Below are 14,354 nucleotides of genomic sequence, written 5' to 3' on the forward strand. Positions count from 1 at the left end.
AAATGGACAGCAACTGCCTGTTGTAGAAACCTACAAATGTAGAGGACACGTTTCGAAAGTCTTCCGCCTTTCGTCTTCAGAATGTACTGTAAATATTCCGTGTGCTTTCAAATACATTGGGTTGCCAATTATGTGTTTTCTAAAGTCACTCAGTTAATTTTAAATCAAGTAGCAGCGTTCATCTGGCTGGCAAATATCTACATAAAGATATACAATAAGATGGTTTTAAAAGTACATAAACAGCTGGCATTCTAAGGTTAATAGTCGAATCCTAACAAGAATAAAACAACAATAACAACATAATGTTGAGTTGGGATAGGCTTTTCTTTTACTGGACTGTTGTACAAATATATCACAAAATTGTAAAGGATATTTGACATAATTCAAGTTTTAAATTAAACTCCTCTTATTTGGTGTTGGAAAGCTTAAAATACACTTTTATAGTCAGGTTAGTTAATTCAATGCTCTACTTTACTTCTTACATAAGTTCCAATGTATTGTATTTAAATAATCCAAAACACTATTTTAGGAAGTGTACTTTGTTCTGCTAAGCACACGTATCGATTTTTTAAACAATAGACATACAAATGTATATTCTGGGTGACTTGGTGACGTACGATAAATGTATCATTTACACAAGTTTTGCTGTACCCTGTTTCAGACAGGTAACTATGAATTCTGCAAGAAATGAGAACAAACCAGGGTAAATCTTAGATAGAGGCAGGTAACTATGTAACGTAAAGTATGTTTTCTACTTTAAATGTTTGTTTTGGATATATCCGAGACGCACGCGAGTTGCGAAATACTTAAAAGTCAGTTCACTCAAACGCACAAATTTCAGTATATCTTAGAAACATGTAACTCACGTATAACAATTGAAACAGTCAGGTCCAGTTATTTATTCACTTATTCTGATTACGAATAAACAGGACAGTTTGATGCTGTGTTAAAACTGATTTATAATATTGTATATAACTTCATCACAATAAATCAAAATAACTTTTTAGCAGCAATTAGTTTTTAACGTCAGAATGCTAAAACTATCATCACACAATAGCTAAAATAATTGATCTTCCGCATTAGTTTGATAACTAGTGCAAATCATTTTTCTAGAAAAATACTCGTTTGTTCTGTTTATTTTGCTCTTATGCGAGCATAATATGGATGCATTTATCTATAGTTTTCTGCCTCGAAATGAAATTCTAGCAAATGTTAGCGATTAAACTTGGAAACTGTAATGAAATATTAGCATAAAAGGAATATTAATCTGACATTTGTGCGTCACTCGCAAATCACTATCTCGAGCCTTATATACCGAACATCATTATTCTCAAAATTAAATGATTTCGATCCCTAGTACTTCTAACAATATGTCAAATTTTGCAGATAAAAAGTACTTATTATTACCTTTTTTCTTCCCTACAAAACAAAGACTAAAGTATGTTCCTTTTTCGTAGGAAATATATGTTTATGGATCGTTGAATTTTATTCTTTGGAGATAAAAGAAGAAAGAAATGTTTTCAAGCTAAGTTTCATATATAACTTTAAATAAGTAGAATATATTTTATCCTAAATGAATATATGTATATGGATTTTACCCTTTGAATTAGATTTCTTAAGTAAATATCGGTGTCGAAAAGATGTTTAGTCAAATTGTTTGTCACTGTCACAAGGGAAACTCATACAAATTCTGTTAAATATTTTTTCTTTACCTAAGTTTGTTTATTTGACCGCAAAACTACACAATACATTATCTACCCTCAAAGAAAGGAATCGAACCTTAGAGTTTAGTGTTGTATGTCCGTAAACTTACCGATCATCCATTGGAGCACGTTTTGTTTACGATTTCAGCCTTTAAGCTTTTTATGGATTTTCAAGTAATCTAATATTTTGCTATTTAGTTAAGCTTGGGTCAGTTAAGTATGTTCGACACATAGATCTCAACTCATTCAAATTTAGTCTTTTCATAATTGCATAGCATGAATACTTTCGTTAACCTACGAATTTTAATGATGTTTTTTTAAATTTCAATTTAATAGTTTATCTGATTTAGCTTTCAATCGATAAAATACTGGCTTTTTAGTCACAATTAATTTGTTTTTCTCCTTCAACACAAGATGAAAAAGCTAGGGGGCGTTATAAATAAAGATCACCCTGTCTTCTCTTTTGTTTTATTTCCTCTCGTATTAAACAACTTATCTCGTGAGATTTAAATAGTTTTATCTCTGATGCAATTTAAGTGAATGAGTTCAGTAATGAGTTTATAAAGCACAGATATCTTTTGTCTCTTGATTTCAGCAAGGCTTCGTGTCTGTGTTCAAAGTTTTTCGTTGTATGTTTGTTTTCATCTGTTAATTGAATGTGTTTAAAGCAGCTTTATTTACAAGTTCCTCTCGCTGCGATAGCAGTACTATTGTGGTATTTTGTTATATCCTAACGCAAGGTGTAAATACCAGTACGGTTTTTTTGTACTCCTCAATTTTCCATGTATTCAAATATTAAACAGAAACAATAGCTTAGTTGTAGTTTCACAGCCATTTGAAAACCGGTAAACAAGTTCACTCGAAGAAAACTTTGCAAGCTGGCTTGCGGATTACAATAAGTACTGCCCTCTATCATTCTGATTTCAAACATTATTCATATATTTTGTTCTTTAGATGATTTGTATGTGAATTTTTGTGACTAGAGACCTGATTTTAAAAGTAGGGTATAGTTATTTTTAAGGTAATCATGAACACCTTGATTATCGTATCGAGACCGCCATTAATTCTGCCCACCGTTAGTTTAAGTTCCTATTCTAGTTAAGACATAAAAAAGTATGTTTATCATTTTATATAACACTAGTATAAATGCCAGTCAAAAATGACAAGAAACCCTTGTTGAATGATTAATGAAAATTATAGAATTTAACTAAAACGAATTTGCATCCAAAATGCATGTACTCTTCATTTATTTCATCAGTCTCGAAGTAGTTCTTTAATCGTGTACAAAAAGTACCTCTCTGAAAAAAAAAAGACTTAAATAGCACTCTTGAGATCCTTTTCACTGTATTCTTGGTCAGGAAGTAGAAAACATAGTGCGGACATTCCAACAGAAATTTTCAACTCTTTTGATTATACAAACGATAAAAGATATTTGGTAGTAATAAACACCTGTTTTTCCTTATGTTTTAAGGCCAAGTAGATAATATATGTGCTAAAATACCAAAATAATATTTATTAATTAAGATTTATTCACCACTTAAAACTTTTTAAACATTGACTCTATAACGTTAGTAGTAGTAATAGGATTATTTGTAGTCTAAATTTAATACATAAACATAACGGAAGGCTTAGCTAAAACACTACTTGGTAAATTATATTTTGCTTTTGACTACAACTCAATGTCACAAAAGTTCTGAACTAAACTATTTTGCTGTTATATCAGCGAAGTTATAAAAAAATAATAAAAACAAATGTAACAAATCAACATGAATATTGAACATTTAATATAAACACCATAGTTGGCCTAAGAACAATCAGTTGATAGTTTGTTGCTGAGCGACGATGTATATTGTTGAGCATTACAAAAAGAAAAAAATAGGAACATGAAAGCGTTCTTGACAGAGTGAGAAAGGGAATAAGCCTTTTATAGTTAGTGATTATGCCATTAGTTTAGTTACGTTAATTTATCTTAATTACTGTGATTTTTATATCTATTATTGTTGTTACTTCTGTGTTTAAGTCTTATTACTAAGGACTTTTCTCGTATCTTATTATTACTTATATATTTTGTATAGTTCTTAATCTTTAATTTATTTATTTACTTCTGACTTCCCGCTCTGTAAATATAACACGTGAACGTCGGATTAGTTGTGTTAGATACAGCTCTTTGTATGTTTAGTTTTTTTTTCATTACGTTTAGCTTGGTTATTTTAATTGAAATACTACATTTTTACTATTTTGTGCACGATTTTGTTATCCAGTTAATTAACAAATTCAGCTGATTATAGTTAAACAGTAACGTGTGTCATAGTGATCTATCTCAGATGTTTTGCTATTCTAAACTAATACTGTTGAAGCATATTAATAGGCTTTCATTGGTCATTAGACATTGTTAGTGATGAATTTATATCACTCTTTAAAAGAGACAGGAGTTGGTTACAATGCTTGAAACAATCAGATATTTTTATAGTTTTGTAAGTTATATTGTTGCCTTTTTTAAATGTTAGTTTCATTAAGAGTATTAGTTATATTATAGCCTTTCTTTAATGTTAGTTTCCTTAGCAGTATTGGTTAAAGTGTTTAATATATATATCACATATTTGCTTCACAATTCTAATATTCTATTATATAGTTATAGGGTATCTTTTTCATAATTCAAACGCTTGTATTATTGTTGGCCTGAGAGAGTTTTCACGTCACGTGGCGGACGTACTTAATCACCAGAATCTTCTTGAAATTTTAGGAAACAATTTTAGTAGTAGACAAACGCGATTTTCACTAGAAAAGATTTTGATTGTTTTTTGGTATATTAGAGTGAACGATTGATTATTGAGTCGTATAGTTTATAGTGTCTGTTTCTGTCAGTCGGTAGTTCAGTTCTGATGGATAACGAGTTTGTGTTTCGACGATGGAACGGAGATACGAGAAAACGTCGCATTTACACGAATATATAGCAAATAAGTAAAACAGTTGTAATAGCTTCTACTGTTAGCTTGGTCCTACCAATGAGCTTTAGTTAAGCTAAACCGAGGAAGTTGTAGTAGAAGAAATGACACGTTTTTTTTCTTCTTTAACTATCAAGTAGAATGGATTGTTTTTATTCTCTACCGAGTAATACAAAGGAACTCGGCCAACCATAGAAACAGTTACACCATTGGTGTCAGAAGGGGATTATGTTCGTAAAATAAAAAACAACTCCAGTTTCAACTTTAAGATGACACGTACTTGAAACGATATTGAAAAGTTAATGGTTTGTTTGTAGTTAAGCACAAAGCTATACAAAGGGCTATCTGTGCTCTGCCTACCACGGGTATCGAAACCCGGTGTCTAGCGTTGTAACTCCGCAGGCATACCGCTGGGCCACTGAGGGGCAAAAGTTAATGGAAATGATGAAAAAGTGGAAGTAATATCAAGAAGAAAGTGACAGTAAAATTAAAAGAAGATAAGGAAGAAGAAATTTAATATAGGAATTACGGGAACGAGGTATTAGGTTTACAGAGGAATCGTGGATCCAAATCATTTTCATGGAAGACAAGCAGATAATGAACATGCTGAAGTTTAAAAGTCCATAGAAATGTGCTTCAGGATTATAAAAGTAAGATTAACTATTGAGAAAGTACAAAAGGATTAAAACAACATGATAGAAAAAGTAGAGAAAGTTAATAATTATAAGATCGAAAGGAGCATAAGAAATGATCCACAGAAGAGCTTCAACAAAGTAAAGAAAGACATCAACGTCATGATAAAATATCTAGAAATTGTAAAGGTAAATGATAGTATCAAACCAGCCACACCACTCTTTAAGTAATTTTTTATTCTAAGATAAATATACTGAAAAAAATATAAAGCATTACTTTTCACTCTGATATAAGTCCAGCTTATCTCTCTTTGATGAGGAGTGGAATTCTCCGAAACTAGTATAACCTAGTAACACACGTTGATCAAATTGTAGATTGAACTGGACCTCCCTTGAACTTAGATTTCGAGATTAAACAATTTTCAGAACACTAAGGTTATCTATTATATCTGCTATTGTGCAGTTAAATAATGTGAAGAACTGAATAGTGGCCAATGACACTTTTTCTTCACTTCACTTATCCAGTGTAAAGGTTTTTCTCATGGGATACATGGAATGTTAAATGGGATTAACAATTTAGTTTTATATTATTGTCAGGGTATTCATTCATTCATTTTGTTTGGAGGGTGGGCGTGAGTAATGTTATTTTTTACAATATTTGAGAGCTTTTGCAAGAGCATGTTGCTAATGTTCTGGCCTCGTTTGAAAGTACATTTCCGTGCTTCAGGAACTGAAGTGTTCAACACACAAATACGTACACAAACAGACTTTAAAACTCTAAACACACAGACTTTAAAACTCTTACTTAAAAAACAACAACAACAAGAGACGTGATGACTGTTATAGAAATGTATTTCAGGATTAAAGTAATTCAGTATGGCATAATCATTAGTTAACCCTAATTAGCACTGATGAGACTAATAATGTGATAAAAAGTTTGAAAATAACCATAATATGATAAGCACAATTGCATTTTAACAAACAAGCCATTATTTTCCTGTAAGCATTAACTTAGGATATTTTGAATAACACTGAATAATCATGAAACCATCTTTTTCTACCAGTTAGATCATACATACTATATTCCATAAAACACTGAATCTACGATGTAAAATTACAACCAATAAAAAATCTGAAGAAGATTGTATCCATTTCACTTCTCATACTCACATCAAGTGTGAATTATTGATAAAGAAACCATAGAGTACCTGAGTTCGAAAAGCACCTGGTATTTGTTTTGTTTCGAATATTCGTACAAAACTACCTAAAGGCTACCTGCGCTAGCCATCACTAATTTTGAACTGATAAACTAGAGAGAGAAGGCATCTAGTCAACATAATCCACCGCCAAGTCTAGGACTACTCTAATTAAATAGTGGCATTTGACCGTCACCCAAAGTGCGAAGTGCGATGTTTTTCTTCCCGGCAAGGAACACGATCTAAGACCTTCGGACCCACAGTTTGGCACGCCCATCTTCTCCGCTATTAAAGATACTTCGTAGTGCTAGTCGATATCTGCTTCACATATCTATTTTTATCTAAAATTTTTAAGTTTTTTTCCAGACTTACTTTCCAATTTTACCTCTTCAAAGGTAGTAATAATCGTTTTGTTTTCAGTGCACAATTACTCTTTATAATAGATATTTATAACTTTATCTATTATTTTTGTTTCTGAAACATGCAAGACTGAGTTATAAATTGTAGACAGAAGTTATATACCAAACGCGAGGTTTTATTGTTTTATATAAATGTCAAAAGTTATTTGATTTATTCTATTTTAAGCCATAAAATTTTGTAGCATCGTGAAGAATAAATCGCATTGTTGATAAGCCACAGCTCAGTGAAGTCATAACAGACGAAATAATATAGTTCAAAAAACGGAAACATATGCTTCCAAAAACGTTTTCTAAGGAACCAGTTCCATGTTTCAAAATACTTTCCTTTTTTTTTGGAAATAATGAACAATTACTCACGTTTTTAAAGAGCAAATATAACAACTTTTTACTTTTAATTCAATCACAAATTGTTTGAAACTTAAATTTCATACTTTTAACTTTAAATATTATTACTTTCTTACTAAGCACTTCCAAGTAGAAATTAAAGTGACAAAACCTGGGTGTTGCCTGGTGCTTTTAGCATCAACACCACCATCTATATAAGGAACCACAGGACACTCGGAAAAGGAGATCATTTATAAGGTCTAGACTTGAACGTAGAAATAATTTCATTTATTTTACAAGAAAATTAACTAATCAATATTAACTTTCTTTGGAAAAATACTTTTCCAACTTTTCAAGTTAAAAATTTTGATTGTTTGTTTGTAGTTATACACAAAGCTACACTATGGGCTATCTGTGCTTTGCCCACCACGGGTATCGAAACCCGGTTTTTAGCGTTGTAAGTCCGCAGACATACCGCTGTGCCACTGGGTGGATAAAAATTTTGATCACACTTGATCCGAAATGCTTGACTTTTTATTTTTAAGAGTGTAATCCTGTTAAAGGATAAATTTCGCGCGTTTCATAAATTAAGAGCACATGTGGCATAAAAGTGATGATACAACTCCATCTCCCAAACGTCAAATTTTTCTATCACGATATTTTCAGACACAATGATTATGCAATTCACCGAAATGACCAGCCATCAAGATTTCGTACTTAACGATATTACACACTGTTAAAAGAAAACTACATAAAAAAAGTAGTTTTGATTTTGTTGGGAAAGAATTAATTTTGCTAGAAAGAAAATAAGTGACCAGAAAAGTGTTTTTCCTCATTATAAAAATAACCGACAGTACTCGCGAAAAGAGCTTGGCATTTACAAGATAAATCTTAAACATTTAATGTTACAGACATTTTAATTTGTACATTGAACTATTGCATAAAAATTTATAATAACATTTACATGGAAAATTAGGAAAACGACAATCAGCGATCTTAATGTAAATGAAATACAAACCTATCATTAGCTACTTCTAGCACTAAATATGCATTGTAGCCACTGGGCGACTCTACGAAAAAATACTAGCAGATTATAAAAACATTGCAATAACACCCTGGCTGAAAGGATAAGAAAAAATGTGTAGTAGTTTATCTACGTCAGAAATGTATCTTTGTTTCTATGACATTCGTTATAAGCTGGAGCCGGGTTAGCCCTGGGGTATATTCGATTTTGAATTCGTACGTCGCCATAAAATATTTCCCCACCCTTTAAGTTGTGAGCGCGTTATAAGAGTGACAATAAATCCCTTAACATAGATGGTGGGTGGAAGGTTGATGCTGACTGGCTGCTTTTCTTTTGGTCAACAGTTCAAATTTAAGTGCGGCAGCAGATAACTTTAATAGCGTTACCATAAATACAAGAATACAAATACACATATGCTTTAAAACAATCTACTGTATAATTACTCAAGTACACATACACATGTTTACATTCAGTGCATTGCAAACAGTATACACAAGTATTCATATCTATTTCTGTGAGTGCATTCATGTAAATAAAAAGAAATATGAAAGGGATGGATATAAGAAAATATTTGTAATATGAATAAATACAAGCAACATAGCAGCTGAAATAGACGAACATATTAAATAAGTAAAAGGAAATAAGATGACACATATGTTTCCAAGCAACTGAATCTCCATGCTACGTCCGATATTTATGCAAGCAAGTAATATACAATGTAGGCATAATGAATAAAAAAACGTGAAACAAATCAAATTATAAGTTAGTGGCCAATTCATTGAATAACATACTGCTTACAAACGAACGAGTTATTAACGTAAAAGTATTGATAGCAGAGAACTTACCTATTTATGCCTATGATTACCCGTAAATGTTTAATTGTTGCGCATTATCCAAATTGTTAGAGATAATAGAAAGCTAAATTCAATCTGTTTATATGCATTTGTAATTCTTAATGTAAAATTATGGGAACTTACTTAATTATTTACAGCAATGGAAATACCTATTGCATGATTGTTTCAAAAGCTGTTAAACTAATATTATTATTATATAATTTAGGTGAAATGTTTTTTAAATATTACCATACACTTAGAGGTTCTAAACGTAACAAAATAAGGGAAGCAACAATGCTATAAGTTCAACCAATAATTTCTAGTTAAGTCAACTTATTACATTTCGTCATCAGATTGACAACGTAGCACAGAAGCGGTTAACACAAACATCTCCTTTTCTCACATCTGATTACTATGATAATGTTTTAGAAGGCTTGCGATGTTTTATTTGATACATTTATCTTACAAAGCATCTTTTTCTTTTGTTGATACGTGTGTTTGTAAAGTGGCATATTTTAATATATATATATGTAAAGCCGACCCCATTCTTTCTTTTAAAACATTATTATGAACAGTCACAACAGAAAACGTTTCAACTAGAGTGATATTGTAAACTTAAAAACTCAAGCTGCTTAAAAACACATTATTGCTTTCTGAAGATCGTCAAACTAAACCATATATTGTTTCAGTACCGGTACAAAAAATAATCTTGTACTTCAAAATACTATTGATTTAGAGATGGTATGAACACATATTATGAACATTTTCAAAATTCTAATTTGTTGATGTTTTAAATAAAGTTCGACCTTACTGTTGAGTCTTCGGCAACTACAGAGGATTGAGTACATTATATTAAAACGATCTTAAATATTTAATATGTAAATTTAAAAGTCATATGACAACCATAACTGATATAAAGTTTCAGTGGAACATAATATATCAGAATTGCTTTTTGACATTTTTTTGGCGTTCTTAAGTAATGTGATGCCACCAAAAAAATTTATAGATTTTGGAAAGGACATGTAACAGTCCTTTCTGACCCAAAATATTTAAATATTAGATCATAAAGATATCTTTAGACCTGAGATTTATAATTTAAAAGAAGAGGCTATATCTTGTACTTAATTACAGTGGAAAATAAAAGGATTATGGATTAACTTGGGGCACCAGGACCATCCCGAAAGAGACCAGGAACGAGTCGTGATAGATAAAATACGATGTTCTGTGACAGGTGACAATCGAAGAACACAAAAGTCCGGGAAAAGCTATAAACGTCCCCTAGCAACAATATTAAACATAATCAAGAAGGCCAACGGGGTATGTTTTCGTTATTCATACAGCCCGTTCAACTGTTAAATACCTAAAGAAGTTAGAAAATAAAACAGGTAGTCTTGATATTCCATATGGAAAGATGCCAGTCGAGTTGAGTGGTGCCTATGAATTTCTATGCGATTGGACAGCTGTAACGGGCGATGGGAACCGTCATCTTCGAACACAATATGGATTATAGAAAGTATCAGGGAAAAGTTGTGAGCTTTGGGCATGATAGCCTTTTGACGGAGTAGTATTTTATATAAGAAGCTGCATTGTAAGGCTATGTCAAGATGCACAGTCGTCAGATAAAACATTATCGGACATGGCGACATGGACTGCAACAATGTGTGAGGCTTAAAAATCGTTTTAATATAACTAGCTTAACCCTCTTTATTGTTTGGCCCTAATAAAGTTTCTTATAACATTATTAATTAGGATAACGTGACTCATTTGAGTTCTTCATGCTAATTAATCAGAAGCGAACAACTAGTAGGTGTCTGTTTGCCTGCGTATTTTGTTTCTGCTAATCTTCGCTTTGTTTTATTTTCTCTATCTAGCTGTATACGAAGATAGCAAGTAACAGAGAATTAAAAGCTGACACATTATATCGATATTTTTAGCCATGGAATAGTGGCTCATAGAATGGCTCCGAGTTTTGTTTAGAGTAAAAACTCTTAGCTCATAGCTCCGTCATCTCTTCACCGATTTAAAATCTAATTACAGTTTTGGACTCAGGAGGTCAAACCCTTTCGATTGATGAATTTGACTACACATAAGGTCTTACAGACTAACTTACTCTAATCCTGCCTAAAATAATTTCCATTTGAGGGTAGGCTGGAAGAGATCCTGATGAGTAATAACATCGAATCAGGTATACCACGCCCCACGCTTGGTAATGCGGGCACAGAAAACATAGCTAATAAAAAGTTTCATAAATTAATTTACTCTAATCCTGCCTAAAATAATTTCAAGTTCCGCGGCTATTGAAGATTTCCTCTTGTTTTTTATGATCGAAAACGAGAAAATGTTTGCCAATAATGCATAAACCTGTGTGATAAGTAAAATGTTTGATGGGAATATTTGTTTGAATAACAGCCTAAGTAATGTTTTTCTTTTATTGATCCATGCTGTTTATAAACTCAAAGACTGCACAATCTAATATATCATCGACTGATTGCCTGTTTTCATGTCGTCAATACGTTTGAACCATTTCATAACTATAATCTCTGGTTTTATTACGTTTAGTGCTAAACCAAAAGAAGGTGGCCTCTCGAAGATATATCATTGCATATAGCAACATAAATATTACCACAAGTGCCTGATCATCATATCAGGTTTTAATGTTAGAGTTCACGATTCATGAATTCTTCTGTTTAGAATCGACATTAAGTTTGAAGATTACGCTGTGGTGCTTTACAATGAGCAAACGAGAGCGACAATTTAGCATAAAATGAATTGAAACACTTGATGCTAAGTTATAACAATAAATAAAACCGAAAGACGAATTTACCTATAACTCAGTAAAATGGATGTTATCCGTGTTTTATGCGATAAATTTGCAAACAATATTGAGTGTAATTATAGTATCAATGCAACCTATAAGGAGTAGACTAGTGTCATTAAGTGTCGGGTATAGTTGAGTTTGTTTGTTTGTTTTGAATTTCGCGCAAAGCTACACAAGGGCTATCTGCGCTAGCCGTCCCTAATTTAGCAGTGTAAGACTAGAGGGAAGGCAGCTAGTCATCACCACCCACCGCCAACTCTTGGGCTACTCTTTTACCAACGAATAGTGGGATTGACCGTCACATTATAACGCCCCCACGGCTGAAATGGCGAGCATGTTTGGTGGGATGGGGATGCGAACCCGCGACCCGCAGATTGCGAGTCGAGTGCCTTAACCACCTGGCCATGCCGGGCCTGTTATTTGTGTAAGATAAATGTATAATCGTATATATTGTATAGATAAAGTCATATATCAAGTGAAGTATGTGAAGTGCTAATTATTAATTTTTAAACCAGTTTATTTTTAAGAAACTTGCCTTTGATAAGGTCTTTCATGAATGCAGGCTCTTGAAGCTCGAAATGTTAATGGAACATGCAACTCTAAGACACATAGCCTACTGTGAAGCTATGAATAAAACAAAACAAGAAATTGTTTATTTGTTTCAAATACCTGGTAAATGTTTCTGTTTGTTTGTATTCAATTGCGCGCAATCCAATAGGAGGGTTATCTGCGCTAGCCGTCCTTAATTTAGCAATGATAGACTGTAGGTAGGCAGCTAGTCAACATCACCCACTATCAACTCTTGGGCTACTTTTCTATCAACTAAAAGTGGGACTGACCGTAACATTATAACGCCCCCACGGCTGAAAGGGCGATCATGTTTGGTGTGTTCGAACCCGTGACCCTCAGATTGCGAGACGAGCGTCCTATCCACCAGGTCATGCCACATCTTGCTAAAAGCTACACAAGGACTATCTGTGCAAGCTGCTCCACATTTTGAACACAAGGACTCTCAGGCCACTATTCTTTGACTGAATAGTAGGATTTGACCGTCACTCTTATAACGCATCAAAACTACTAAAATGCGGTACGAGATATTCTGGCAACGGGACATGAACCATGGATCGTCAGACAACACGATCAGTCCAACACGCTAATGCCTAGGCCACTCTAGCTGGAAAAAAACAAACAAGTAACTTAAGCAAAAAATGTCAAAACATTATCAATCCACCGAGTCACAAATTCTCAATTTTTATCTGATTGCTAGCGTTTATACTTTTGACATGTTCTTTACAACAGAAAAGCACTAAAAACATACTGTGCGATTAATCTCTGTTACGACTACTATGTACGGGCAACCTGTTTTATTCAGATCTAAATTTCACACTGCTAAACCTATTTAAAAGATAATAATCGTACTTTAAGCCTTTTCATAGCTAGTGAGATTATCCGAAATAATATCATTAGGCGTGTTCATTGTGAACGCCAATTGTTTCTAATAGTTGTTACCCCCCCCCCCCACCATCATCAATATACCAATTGAACGATTACTCGGCATATTTCCATCATTTCTTCACAAGCTGGATAAGTAAGTAAGGTTTTTTTACTCCATATTCGTCGCCTGCAGACTTAATAATTTTATCTAATCCTAAAGAAATGAATTTTACTACGCGACGATTGTTTCACTTCAGTATTTAGGCTTCGATTAGTGGTGAACTTAGTGTTTATTTATTAAACGATTTTTAAATACTTAATAATATTAGCTATTTGGCAGAGTTATTAAAGTGATGGAAATGCATATTAATAAATACAATGTTTTACAGTATATCTTATCCAGGAATGTCGTTCACGAAAATCCTTATGTATAATTCTCATTTTCTATCATGAACGGAACATTATGGAATGTCAACGAACTGTGAAATAAAATTTTCTACAATCACATTCTCAGTTGAAGATGAATAAAATTAAAAATTATAAAAATTTCTTTTATTATTAAATAAAACTAGTAAATTCCACTTAATACTTTTAATGACTCGTGGAAAAACAACGCATATTATGTATACATTGATTTATCGCAAGCTCAGTATAATTTACAAACAACAGTTAATATTTTAGCTTCAGATAAAGCCAACTTTTACCAGTTTCCACTAATGAGTCTTGTGCCTGATTACGATGAAACAGAGAGATTTGTTTGTATTTAATTTAGCATAAAGCTACACAATGGGCTATCTGTGCTCTGCCCACCACGGGTATTGAAACCAGGTTTATAGCGTTGTAAGCCCGCAGACATACTGCTGTGCCACTCGGGGGCTAAACATTTGATAAATTCCCAACTGGCAGATAAACAGTTATAAATCTATGTAATATTACAGAAAAGGATAAGGTAGGTGCATATCACGCTAAAGATACAGATAAATATTGTGACGGATTTATTATTATATATTTATTTTAATGTCAACA

This window comes from Limulus polyphemus, unplaced genomic scaffold (assembly GCF_000517525.1).
Source record: "Limulus polyphemus unplaced genomic scaffold, Limulus_polyphemus-2.1.2 Scaffold178, whole genome shotgun sequence".
NCBI lineage: Eukaryota > Metazoa > Arthropoda > Merostomata > Xiphosura > Limulidae > Limulus > Limulus polyphemus.